Genomic DNA, 14,584 nt, shown 5'->3' with positions numbered 1-14,584 from the left:
ACAGAGGAGCCAGGACTTGATCCCAGATGGATTGCAAAGCTGTGGTTCTTCATCATGATGGGGAAGCACTGCCTAGCTAGGATGCTGGCCAGGGGATGGAGACACATGACAAAGACAGGATCCACTCATCCAGAGGCTAAATTCAGTCTGGGGGAGTGAGTGGAGATCATCGTGGCATGCTAAGGAATCTGGACGGTACACAGTAAGGGACATAAAGCCATTAAAAGATTTTAAGCAGAAGTATGATATAATCAGATTATTAAAAATAGAAAGTTACTGATAATGTCTATTTAAGACAGGTAGATCTGGCCTAAGTCAATTGCTATCTGGAGCTTGCTTTTTTTTTTTTTTAAACAGAGATTGCCAGATTGTCAACATCCTCACTCTAAATCAAGGTGTTGCATTTTTTTCTGATTTGGTCTTAAGGTCTCTCTCAGGCCTGTGAACTCTAGTCCTGCCCTGGCAGGGCTCCAGGAAAGGTGCTTGTGGATGTTTCCAGTGTGCCATTCAGGGGATGCTTCTTTATCCTGGTAGATGGCCTCATGCCTCAAGTCTGACCTGTGCCAAGGTGTCCCTCTCAGCGGAAACTTGTTTACACTGCCAGATGCCCTTCTGGTGCTTGTCTGACCTGTGTCCAGTTTATTTCTACCAACACAGCCACTCTCTCAGAAATCCCAGACTGAGAAAGAAGTTAGATTTAGGTGTGTCGCTCAAGTGAGACACAGAGGAGGCAAATCAACAAAACATAAAATAAGAGAAGCTGTGTGTTACTCACAAATCCCGAGAGGAGCAGGCAGCATGGTTTACAGGGCCAACTATTATGAAAGGGGGCAGCAGGGAGGGGTCCATAGGAACACGCAGCCTCAACCAGCAGGTGGGGAGCAACACAGATGGGGGTGAAAGCCATTGTTAGAGTCCATGGCATTCCCTGAGCAGGTTTCTCTCAGGAGATTTGACTGGTAGGTTCATGGCAAGCAGGCATGAGTTCTGTGGAGTCACACTGTGAATGGAGGTTTGGGGGTATGTTGCTGCTGCATATCTGCTGATGCTGGGTGGAAGATCGGTGGATAGAGTCAAGTAGGCTGTATCTAAGCTGTCCCATAAGGAGGTGGTCACCAGAAGGCAGTGGTATAAGGCAAATATCTGGATTAACCTTATTGAGGAACTGGGAAGAGACAGAGAACTGGAAACTGTGCTGGGGTGACTGAGCCCCGCTTCTGATATCAGACAGCCCAGCTTAATTCCAAATAGATGTCGAGGCAACATAAAATTATAGAAATTTGCTACCCAGGGTTTCTCGACCTTGGCACTATTAATATTTGGGTCTGAATAATTCTTCACTGTGGGGGTCTGTGCTATGCACTGTAGCTTCCCAGGCCTCTACCCACCAGATGCCAGTAGTACCCCTGCCCCTGTGGTTGTGACAACCAGAAATATCTCCAATCTCCCCAGTTTGAGAGCTACTGTATAGAAAATCCTTATGATAAAAATTGCTAAATTTTTGGAATAAAATTTCATGAAAGCATTTTGAAAAATTCTACAGAGGCATTTTGTAAAATGTTTGTCAAAACCTAAACACAGAAATACTTTTAAATGAAAAACAGTAAGTAAAAGACATGGAAAATGATCCTAATAATAATTGCAAACTGCTTAATCCAAACCTAAACCTAGAAATACTTTTAAATGAGAAACAGTAGGAGACAAATTGCAGCAACACTAAAAGTCAGGATCCCATTCCATGGAGACGATTTGACTGATGCCTGTGAAAATGGAGCTGAAGTCAGCCTTGAGAGCAGCTTTTGAGAGTCAGGGCAACATGAGCATCTCAGATTAGTGACTTTGATATGTCACAGAACACTCTATCTATTTCTGTCTGAGGCTGCATGAAGTTCTAATCTGCTTAGATCTGATTGGATGGCCCTTTGATTGCTCTATTCATCTGTTCATTTAAAATCTCTTTCATGCCAGGGTTTTCTGACTACATTCATAACCCCGCAATCATCCCAGCTATATCAAGAAGGATAATGTGGCTTTGCTTTAAGCTGAGATACTCCACAAAGCATAAGCAGGAGATTTAGATTCAGCTGAGGTTTCCTGAAAGTTAAGAACGCAGCAGGAGTTACCATTTAGGCAACAAACACCACAAGGCCCTAGTTTAGCGTTTTTCTCTAGTTGCAAACATAATACTTTCATGTTTTCTTAGATCTTTTCATTAAGTTAGATGTTTCATGCCAAGCTTCCCTCAGATTCACCCCTGGCTTCTGTACAGAGTAGCATTTGGTGGCTGACAGATGAAATACTTTAATGCACGTCATCTGTGTTCACAGCATCCCAGTAATTAACCCCCCATTAGGTCTCCCAGTAGCACTATCCTATATGCCTCTAAGAATCAGCTTGTTTCCATAAGGAGGGCATATCCTCACATTATAAACAATGGAGGAGAGATTATATCACTCAGTTTCGCTTCTGCCAGACAAAAGCCACTAGTAGAATGTGCCATTTAATCCATGACCAGTGAAGAATTCTAACTGATATCAGTATCTGCGTCACTCTCACACCCTTACAGAAGCCCAAGACACCTCAGCTGGCTCCCACCCCCACCCAGGCATGGAGTGATGGCAGAAGCATATGAGGAAGTCAGTTGACTTCTTGACCCTACCCAATCATTTGGTGGCTGTCACAAGGATACCAAATGTGAAGCAGAAGGTTTTCAGAGATGAGCCGAGCTCCGAGAGAAGTTCTGAGGGCAACGAAAAGCCTAAAGAGCCTCCAGGGATCCATCCATCTTCCCAAAGAGCCTTGTGAACTGCGATTTAGAATCAGGTGCGCCATCTTGAGAAACCATCCCACATTCCGAGCAAAATTAGTTTAATGTTCCCACATAAAAAGGTCCCGAGCCAGGTGGAGGATTATTATATGAGCATACACCGTGGAACTAAAAAGGTTTGCATGCTGCTGGAAGGAATTTATGGGGAAATTTATTGCAGATCCATTTCTTATGTAAATTGTGTCCTCCTATGATGAGCTCAGTGGAAGTAGCAAGGCCAAGAAAGGTTATTTGGGCCAAATATCATTACCATTTCCCCTTTGAGAAATAAGATATTCTTCATCTAGATATTATTCTAGTCCCAAGCAAAGGAAGGAGAGCAGAGGAAGAAAACCCTCAAACTTTCTTCAAGGACAATACTTTGCCTTTGGGAGAATTCTATATCTATTTCTCAATTCTTTCTGCAAGCTGGGCAAAACTGAAGAAACAGAGGGATAAATAGAGACTTTAAAAAGTCACAGGTTGGCAAACACTGCAGTCCTAAAGGGTAAGAGGGTTTTTACAATCTCAGGTTCTTTATTTATCTTCCATGGTAAACTCTTGTAGATTGGGAGTCCTTTTATACCACAAAGATCCTAAGACCATGGACATCACAAGTAACAAGACAGCACTGTGGAATGTCAAAGCATGGACTGGACAGCTAAATGGATTCATAGCCTAACTCTAGTCCTATTATCCGCTAACAGGTAATCCTTATAATGAAAAATAACAACTACCACATATAAAACACATGTACTCCATGCCTCGATCGGTACCCATTTCATCCAGAGTGAGAGCCACCGCAGTGACCACAAGACCCTGGCTGGCTTAGTCCCTGCTCTCTCTCCAAACAAACTTCTGTGGTTCTCCTGTTTCCACTCCACTCCAATCACTGTGGTCTCCATATTGTCCTGGCACATGCAAAGCCCACTCCTGCCCCAGGGCCTTTGCACTAGCTATTCCCTCAGTTGGTAATGTATTTCTCCAGACCGTCATAATTTCTTCAGATTCTTGTTCACGTGTCATTTTATTGGAAAAAAATTTCCTTGTTTTAAAATGACAAGGGCCCTCCACCTGCCCCTCTCAAACCTTCCCCAAGACTCTAGTCCCCTTGCCCAGCTTCCTTATTCTCCACAACACTTATTACCAACTGAAATAACATATAGTCCTTTGTTCCTATCTTGTCTGCATCCCACACAAAGATGTATGGTACTAGGTACTAGGGATAAGGTAGTGAACCACATGGCAGGTACCACAATATCTGGCATGAGACAATGCCTATGTGGATGGACACAACTGACCACCTATGTGGCAGGCACTCTACAGAGACAAAATGTCTCTGAGTCTCCCAATAATCTTGCCAGTAGATAGGAACAATGAACCAATGACATCTAGGTCTTGACTGAGGGATAAATCAACTTTAACGCCCTTAAATTTATTTAACAGTTCATTGCACTCTTCTAATGGTAAAACATTAAACATACAGTTTTTAAGTCAGATAACATAGAAAATGAATTTCTAGCAACTGTTTGGTTTCAGGAGTTCTTTTCTAGTTATTTATTCCTGCTTAATAAATTTCACTAAAGCTGGCTGACTTATACCAACAACAATTTTATTGTAATTCTCACTTTTGTGGGTCAAGAATTCTGGCAGGTTTCTGCTGGGTGATTCTTGTGTTCCACATTGTGTCAATGGAAGTTGCTTAGTCATGTTCACAGTAAAAATGGGCTGGTCTGGAAGCCAATCCGCTTCACTCACACATGTGACACTCTAACAGGGAAAGCTACAAGGGGCTATCAAGCAAGTGTCTACAAAAATTGATCCCTTGTTTTTAAGGTGGGTAAGTTAGACCAGAAATCCATATAAAAAAGGAATCTGAAAGTCTTTTGAACAATGTTAGTATTACTGAAATGGCACCTGACTTACAGAGAATATGACATTTTCATGTTCAAATTCAGTTTACCTCTTGAAACAGTAATCTCATAATTTGATGTCACACTTCACATACTTCCTATTCAGCCCTTAAAAATAACTGACAGATTGAGAAGAAAAACAATAGCTAGGCATAAATATAATGAAAACTTAATTTTTTGAACTTGGAATCAAACCCAGCAAAAGTTACTTTTCAATTTAGCCACCATTTAAACCAAAGCATCAAGGCTTTATGACCCCAAAACAACAAGATAATGAAAGATAAAAGGGGAAAACAGTAAATGCACTTCTGGGCCATTTTGCACATTTTAAAGATGGGAATACTTTTTGTATAATCTCAGATCGAAGTGAAAAAGGAATGGGATGGTTTCTTAAGAAACAGAAAGGTATATTTTTCAAGAGAACATCTCCCACCTCATTTCTCACATCTTATTTTGCAACAGTGGTGGTGGGGAGGAGACATAATTCAAGAAAGGATGGAGAAGTAGAACTCCTGCACTCAGTTTATTTGAAAAACAAGATCCTGACCCATGATTTCACTTAAAAGTGTCCTCAAAAATGCATGTTAGAACCTTCCCCCAGTAAAAACTCTTTTGTCTTTCAGGGAACATACAGACATGCTCTTTCCCTATCAGACGAAATAAGGCAAGATAATTCCATGGATGACAATATAATATATTGAATCCAACGTCGTGTCTTTGGTTACCATTGGTTCAGGTTGACAGGTTCACATGAGCCTTGGGGGAGCCTGTGGTCTACCCGCCTGATCTACTCCCCTTTCCATTGTCTTGATGAGCAGTACTTTTCAACTTTATTTTCTTCTTCCCTTTCGTCTTACATGGGCTTAGATTTTTGCTAGAATGTGCATCCTCTTTAAAAGTTTATATACTCTCAAAAGTTAGAATAGGAATTCTTCCCTTCCCATTTGATTTAAAAGCACATTATTTAGGGATTTTTCTTATCTATTGATTCCGAATATTAGGAACAACATTTTTAACAACGGAAACTACAGAGCTGGTGCGCCACTGGCCCACAGCAAACCACACGGCTGAGTTCAGAGTGAAGGAAGAATCAAGAACAATACACCAAGGGGAAGAGCTCTATAAAGGGAGTAGATTTGGGGAGTGGTGAAGAATTGGAGCCCATTTTTGAAATTTATCACAGGTACTCAACAATGCCAGAAGAACTGACTTTTCTGCCAGGTTCTGTTAAGTGTGGGACCAGTCAAGTCCCTTTTTATTTTTACTTATTTATTTTTTTATTAGTCAGGTCACTTGAACTTTTACACTAATTCTTCATTTTGGCAAACATTTTTCTCATAAAGATTCATGTGGCCTTGAATGTTAAAAGAGCACTTTAAGTCTTTCCAAGGACTATGGGTAATAAAAAGCAGGGACCTGTTTCTTAGTGCCTGTGAGCTCCAAGAACTTTAGGGTTGGGATCTCAACCATTGCAGAGATGGAAAAATATGAGAAAATTGAAAGGTGGAATCCACCCAAAAATCAAAATAATGGCTGAAAGAGGCCTTGCAAGTTCAAGCCCTTGGATCCATCCTTCAAACAACCAGGCTTTGGGGCAGGCACAAAGGGACAAATGCAGAGAATAAGAAAAACTCAGGCAAATCACTCCACCATTGCACGTAAAGCCTGCCCTCATCATCTGTCAGGTAAAAGTCTACAAGTTATGTATTAATCTGCCATCCTGACAATCTAATACAGTCCATTTCATACTGAACAGGTAGACATGTTAAAGCTATCCTACACCTATGCTGCCCCTGGGTCAGCTGGGTGAGAGAATGTGGTGTGTTAATGATACACATGGGAAGTGTCATGGCCCAATGCAATAAAGAGCTAGTTTCACCTGAGATCTGCCTCTGACAAAAAGAGATTTAAAACATTGTATACTACATCCTCAGCCTACAGAGTTGCACTGTATGCAGAAGCCCCTGAGAAATCTTATAGGAAGACTAAACCATTTCACCTTGAATAGCCCAGCATTTCTCCACTTATTTTGACTACAGAACCTTGAATTATGCATTATCATCACATGAGGTGCTAAATATGGAGGTCATGGCTTGTGACTGTCCTGGCTTCCCTGGGATTCCAGAGGAGAGATTCCAGGGACCACAGGACCACTGAAGAACAAAAGGTACAACAAAGGGTTACTGGGAATGTTTCAACAGCAGCCAATTAGCCTCCTTTCCTCCAGCTAGGAAAGGCTTGCAAAACAATCCCTAAGTCTCAAGAGCTTGAAACCACAAAGATTAATTTTGCAATCACACTTATGTTCTTTATAAGTCAACAAAGGAATTCTTTTCAACATGGTCACTCAGAGACCCAAGCATGATGGTTAATTTTGTATGTCAACTTGGCAGGACTAAGGGATGCCCAGATAGCTGGTAAAAAGCATTATTTCTGATGTGTACAGGTGTTTCAAGAAGACATTTGCATTTGAATTGGTAGAGTGAGTAAAGAAGATCACCCTCACTAATGTGGGCAACCGTCATCCAATTTGTTGAGAGCATAAATAAAAGGAAAATGTAGAGAAAGGATGAATTCATCCTCCTTTCTTTGAACTGGGACATCCTTCTTCTCCTGACCTGAGAATTCATACTCCTCATCCTCAAGTCTTCTGATTTGGGCCAAGAAATTAAACCATCAGCTTGTCCCCACTGAACCCAACAGTTCTCAGGCCTCAGATTCAGACTGAATGCCTCTATCAGGTTCCTGGTTCTCCAGCTTGAAGATGGCAGACCACAGGACTTCTGAGCCTCTGTAATCATTTAGGCCAATTCCTATAATAAATTAATATATGCGACATGTAAAATATGTATCTTTATATATAGAATAATTTTCAATAAAAGACCTTTTTCATATATATATCTCCTACTGATTTTCTCTGGAGAACTCTAACCTACCAGGACAACAAGACAGCTACCATCTCCAAACTTTCCATCACCAAATGGAAAAGAGAACACGGAAAAGCAGGCACTTGCCCTAAAGACGCACATCACTTCCACTCACATGGCATCAGCCAAAGCAAATACATGGCTACATCTAACTTGCACAGGGAAGTGCCAGTCCTACTGTGCTAGTTTCCTGAACATGCTATAACAAATTACCACAAATCTGATGGCTTGAAACAACACAGATCTATTTACTTACTGTTCTGGAGGCCAAAAACCCAAAATCAGCATCACTAGGCTGAAACCAAGATGTCAGCAGAGCCATGCTTTCTTTGGAGGCTTTAGGAGAGAATTCATCCTTTGCCTCTTCCAGCTCCTGGTCCTTGTGGGAGTTCCTTGGATTCTTCCTTCTTCACTCTAATCAAGACCAGCATCTTCAGACCTTTCTTCATGTGGTCTTCTCCTCTGTGTGTGTCCAGTCTCTCTCTTCCTGTTATATAAGCATACATGTGATTGCATTAAGTGTCCTTATGGATAATCCAAGATAATCCCCCTAACTCAATATCCTTAATGTAATTACATCTCCAAAGATCCCTTTTTTCCAAATAAAGCATCATTTGCAGGTTCTAGGGATTAGGACTTGGTAACATTGCATGGCACTATTCAGCCTAAGAACGGAGAACTGGGATCCTATATTTAACAACAAGGATAACAACTACCATATTCTATTTTAAGTCTCCCCTCTCAACTGATTTCTCAACCAAGTGCACAGGGTCCTGAGCACTTTGTCTGTCTATAGCTAAGCATTCATTCAATTTCAGAAAGAGCTGAAAATGCACAGCCAGAGAAGGCCTCAAGGACCCACTTATACAACCTTCTCCTTGACAAATGAATAATTTGGGGCTGAGAAAATACTGTGTACCTAGGGTCAGACGTTGAGTATTAGATGAAAACAGAACAGAGGTCACCAGACTTGTAATGGAGCCACAAATACTACATTACATACTTTGTTAGCTGCCTGATTAGCCATTTGGTTGATAATTTGATTTTTGCTCTCTGATATATAACGTCTTCAGCAACATCTTCAACCCATATATTATGTCCCCTAATCTTTAGAAATTATCATCTGATACTTACTGATATATACTTATTGGTTTGTTTACTGTCTGTTTTTCTCTACCAGAACATAGAGTCAATGACCACGAAATTTTGCTTTACTCACTGTAATGATTATACTAGTGCCTGGCACATAACGGGCATTCAATACTTGTTAAATAATGAATAAATAATCTTGAGAACTGACTCTGTTCTCTGAATCCTTACCAACACTTGCTATCTTTCATCTTTTTCAAAATAGTCATTCTAACAGATGTGAGGTGATATCTCATCAGTTTTTTATTTGTATAAAGTTAAAAGGTACAAGCCTAGTTTTGCTTTGTGCTTTTTTTTTTTTTAACATGGATATATTGTGTAGTGGTGAAGTCTGGGCTTTCAGTGTAACTGTCACCCAGATAATGTATGTTGCACCCATTAAGTATTTCTCTTGCCTCATTCACCTCCCAACATCCCACCCTCTCAGCTTCTGTGTCCCCAGTGTCTATTATTCCACACTCTATATATATTCATTACTTGGCTTCCACTTATAAGTGAGAACATGTGGTGTTTGACCTTCTGTTTCTGAGTTATTTCACTCAGGGCAATGGCCTCCAGTTTCATCCATGTAGCTACAAAGACATGATTTCATTCTTTTTAAGATATCTCATTGTTTTAACTTGCATTGTCTTGTTTGTTTGTTTTTGAGATGGGGCCTTGCTCTATCACCCAGGCTGGAGTGCACGAGTACAATCTCGGTTCACTGTAACCTTCACCTCCCAGGTTGAAGCGATTCTCCTGCCTCAGTCCTCCGAGTAGCTGGGATTATACAGGCGTGTGCCACCATGCCTGGCTAATTTTTGTATTTTTAGTAGAGACACGGTTTCACCATGTTGGCCAAGCTGGTCCCGAATTCCTGACCTCAAGTAATCTGCCCACCTCAGCCTCACAAAGTGCTGGAATTACAGTCATGAACTACTGCACCCAGACTTGCATATTCTTGATGATATCATTTATCATCAGAGAAAGTACATATACCTACCTGTTGGCCATTTTTAAATAGTTTACATAAAAACTTTGCTATCACATTAATATGGTAAATGTCTGATAATGTCTTCTGGAGTATTACAAAGAATTACGTTTTCAGCTTATAATAAACATGGTTGCAATTTTGTAGACCTTTCGCATTAATTTTGTAATGCTTTCTATTTTGTCATATTTTTCTAAAGAAATAGTCAATTTATTAAAAAATACAGATTATCAATTCATCTCATATAGCAAAAAAAACTTTGCTATAAATAGGCAATACTCTAGAATGATTTTATTTATATAAATAGTATAATTTTTATGACATTGTGGTTTTTCTTTTTGTCAATTCTTCCCTGAACCACTGCTTCAGATATTTGCAATCTGATAAAAATTATTGCCTTTAGTTCTCTTGTTTGATCTTAGAGTGAAGGAATAATCCTAGTAAATATATTGTCATGTAAACTTTTCTGACACCAGGTTCCATTTTATTACTTTGCAGCAGAATCAAACAGAATAGTAACTATGAATTAAGTACCTTTTGTTTACAAAGCAAAAGTGTCTGACAATCAATGAAAACAAAAATATGAGCATATTGGATGGGAAAACACATTGTTTTTTTTAAAAGAGAACCTGCTTTTCCTTAGATTTAGAGATGCCTAGAAAAAAAAAAAAGAGTTCTTTACGTGAAAACAACTGACAAACTCCCAGTAAAGTGGAGAAAGGACTAAAATGAAAGATCAGAATTTCATGGGCTTAAGAGTCTAAAGATTGGTGAAATATAACCAAGATATTTATTTGGGGACTTCTAAGGTGATGAACCTCAAGCCTTTATAACTATGATTCTTCCATCCTAAACTTGACTCATTTCTCATGCACTCTCCACTTCCACCTTTCTGGATCTCTTCTGGTACTCTCACTTTCCTCTCAACTTTCAAATTTGGGGTACCTTTCCCTGAGACATTCTTCTCCCAAGCAAACCCCCTTCTCCTCCAACTCTAACTCTCAGTCTCCCAACTGTAAAATGAGTATTATTGGAAATGAGCTAATAATGCATATTAGTGCTTACTCCAGTGTTTGGCACATGGTGAACACCAAACAAATGTTCCTCGGTATTTTTATCACTGGTATTCTCAACAAGGCAGTTTCAGTTGAATAAATATGCTGGAATGACTATTTGGGGCATTTGGTAGGCCCACAGGGAGATGTTTGGGAGTATGTAACTCATTTGGGGCATAGGAATTTCCAAAACGAACACTATGTGTAAGGTTGGTCTTCTACCTAATGGTTATTTAGTTGAATTATTCCAAAGTGGAGCAAAACACAGAACAGAAAAGCACGAAATAAAAAGGATTTACCTGGAAATTCCAGTTCTACCATAATCCCAGGGGCCCCCTACTTTGCCCCAGAAAGAAAAGTCATTTATTCGACAGATGTTTATTGAATACCTATATTGTTCCGGGCCCTAGCTAGAATCTAGACATGGAAACCACACTGAGCCAGACTAAAATTTCTATCCTGATAGAGCTTTTTGGTCTATAGGGGGTAGGCAGACAATAAAGAAAATAAAGATTTGTTTGTAAGACTCTGGTAAGTGCTATGAAGAAAAATAAAGCAGGGTGACTGGTTCGAGCAGACCAGTAAGATGATGGGCAACAATTTTATTTTAAGTTGGATATTTCACACCTAGCCTAGTAAAGTGGTATTTGATCAAAGACTTGAAGGAGAAAGAGAGCAAAACTTGTATACATCTGAGTGTTCCAGCCAGAACAAGCAACAAGTGCAAAGGCCCTGAGGTGCTAGGGAGGTGCCTGATTGTTCAAAGGACAGGAGGGAGGATAGGATGGCTGCAGAAAAATGAACCACTGGAAGCATTTCAGGAGCCAGATCGCCAAGGGCCTTGCAGGCTATGTGAGAACATTGGCTTTTCTCTTCGGCAAGATGGAAAGACACTTCAGGGGTCTGAGCAGAGATTAAAGGCTGACTTAGGTTTTTACAAAACAAGAGGATGGTGTTATGATGATATGATCTTATATTTGGAAAACTCTAAGGAATCCACCAAAAAACTACCAGAACTGAAAAATTTAGTAAAGTTGCAGGATACAAAATTGTCATATAAAAATTAATAGTGTTTCTATGTACTAACAACTATGCAAAAAAGAAATCAATAAAATAATTCCATTTATGATAGCTACCAGAACAAACAAAATACCAGAACAAACAAAATATATTTAAGCAAGGAGGTGAATGACCTGTACATTGAAAACTATAAAACATTGATTAAAAAAAAATTGAAGAAGACACAAATAAATGGAGATATCCCATGTTCATGGATTAATAGAATAAATATTGTTAAAATGTTTATACTACCTAAAGTGATCTACAGATTCAATGCAACCCTATCAAAATTCCAATGACATTTTTAACAGAAGTAGAAAAAAAATCCTAAAATTTGTATGGAACCACAAAAGACCCTAGACAGCCAAACAATCTTGAGAAAAAAACAAAACTAAACAAGAAAACAGGAAGCATCACACTATCTGACTTCAAAATATACTACAAAGATATAGTAAATCAAAACAGCAAGGCAATGGCATAAAATCAGACACACAGACCAGTGGAACAAGATAGAGAGCCCAGAAATAAACATTTACAGTCAACTGATTTTTGACAAAGGTGTCAAGAACACACAATAGGAAAATGACAGTCTTTTCAATAAATGGTGATGAGGAAACTGAATATCCACATGCAGAAGAATACAGTTATACCCTTAACTAATACCAAATACAAAAATCAACTCAAAATGAACTAAAGACTTAAAGCCTGAATGGCAAAGCAACTAGAGGAAAACACAGGAAAGCTCCATGATGTTGGTCCAGGCAATGATTATTTGTACATGATTCCAAAAGCACATGCAGTAAAAGCAAGAATAAACAAAAGGGATTACATCAAACTAAAAAGCCTCAGCACAGCAAAGGAAACAATCAAACAACGGAGAAAGAGATAAACTATGAATTGGGCGAACACATTTGCAAACTACATATCTGATAAAGGGTTAATATCCAAAATATATAACAAACTCAAACATCTGAATAGCAAAAGACTTCACAAATAAAATAGTTTTTCATTTCTTAAAACCCAATTCAAAATGCCCCTCCCACAAAATGTCCTTTGTGCCCTGACCCTTACAGTGCTCCTTACGTGCATCCTTGAAAGTGCTCGCCCCATTTTGCTCCGAAATGTATTTGCTTATCTCTCCATCACTATACTGTGAATCTCTCAGCAGCAGTGATCAGGTCTTATTCATCTTTATGTCCCAGGTGTCTGGCACAAAATCTGGTACCTAATAGGTACTCGGTAAATGTTTGTTAGATAAACGAACTCTAAGGAAAGCTCTCTAATTGTTCCATTGAAACACTGTAACATCTACCACCAAAGAGATATTTTTGGTTGGAGAGGCTATTATCAGTTTTTCAACTGACATCATCATATAGTGTGGCCTAAGATGTAGCTCTTCTAGCAACAAACATAGCCCTAAATATTGCACCCACCAATTGCTATAACATGAACATTGTTTTCTGATACAGTTAGGCCAATGAGATTGTTTTCCTGGAAGCTTGTAGCTCTGCCTAACAAGAAAGACTGGCTGGAAGTGCACATGCAGGCCCCTGTGGACTCTTGGCTATGCCAAAACACAAGCAGTAGTATGAACTTCAGGTTGTCCGAATTCTACTTTTCCCTCATGAGTTTCTGATCACTCAACATCTCATCACAGGCAACAAAGGCCTCTCTTCTCAAAAGAATTAAATTAAAAGTACACGTGAACTTTAACTGCCTCATTCCCCAGTTTCTTCCTCCCCCGACTCCCTAAAACTGAATGTAACAAAAGGAACATAAAGCAAACTACAGAATAATGTAAATAATTTGAGCTTCAGTGATTCAGATATTTGAACTCAGAATACTCACTGAAGTGCCTGACAAGTCCTTGCAGGCTTGGGACTGCGTTTCTGGAACACGGGAATTGTTCCAAGAAACAACAACAACGAAAACTGTTTCCAAAAAATCAGCAATTCAGAAAGCATGAAAATCTGTGAAAAGCAACCGGAGGTAAAATAAGCCATAAGATGTTTATAGCAAGTGGCCTTATCTTGAGTTCCTGACTGAGCAACCACCATATCTCTTATGCACCGAGTCTCAAAATGTGTCATATGAACAACATATTTGCCATACTTTCAAATTACGACAGGGAGATACCTCAAAATTGGACTGGGGTCACTGTTAGAAAGGAGTTAGAAAGAAGGGCTGCAGAGGCCCAGTAATGGGTTGTGAGGACCCAAACGTGTCCACCTGCATGTAGTGTTTATTCTAGGCAATTCCTCAGTTAGGAAGAGTGTCATTTTTTTTTTTCCATTTTAAAATAGAGTAGACCCTAACGAGTGAAATAGAGAAGCAGTTCTCAACTATGATGTTTACCAGAATCACCTGGAAAGTTAATAAAGCTCCTAGAGGCCCCCACATATTGAAAAAGGGCCAGGCCTGAGCCCCTGCATTTTTACCAAGTTCTCCAGGTCGTTTTGATATACGCAGATGTCTAAGGACTGCTGATAGAGTGCTCTGGTTCTCAAACTTGTCTGCCCATCCAAATCATCTGGGGAGCTTTGAGAATTACTGATGCCAGGATCCCACCCAGAGCTTCTGATTTAATTGGCCTAGATGTAGGTTCGGCATTAGAATTTTTTAAAGATCCCAAAGGAAGTCAACATTGAAACCACAGATTGGGAATAATGGTTGCCCTCATCAAAGGAGAACAACTCTGCCCTATA

The 14,584-nt window shown here is 39.6% G+C and overlaps 1 long non-coding RNA gene across 3 annotated transcripts in view; it reads right to left on the bottom strand.

Annotated features, from left to right (window-relative positions):
* Positions 1-14,584, bottom strand: part of LOC141582831 (uncharacterized) — a 541,347-nt gene that overhangs the window by 325,853 nt on the left and 200,910 nt on the right. For all 3 annotated transcript variants that reach the window (XR_012515747.1, XR_012515748.1, XR_012515744.1), the window contains exon 2: positions 7,903-8,133. This is a non-coding gene — a long non-coding RNA (uncharacterized LOC141582831). The remainder of the gene's footprint in view (positions 1-7,902; positions 8,134-14,584) is intronic.

This window comes from Saimiri boliviensis, chromosome 2 (assembly GCF_048565385.1).
Source record: "Saimiri boliviensis isolate mSaiBol1 chromosome 2, mSaiBol1.pri, whole genome shotgun sequence".
Lineage (NCBI taxonomy): Eukaryota > Metazoa > Chordata > Mammalia > Primates > Cebidae > Saimiri > Saimiri boliviensis.
The sequence above is the reverse complement of the archived record's forward strand: the minus strand, read 5'-3'. Positions and strand labels throughout refer to the sequence as shown.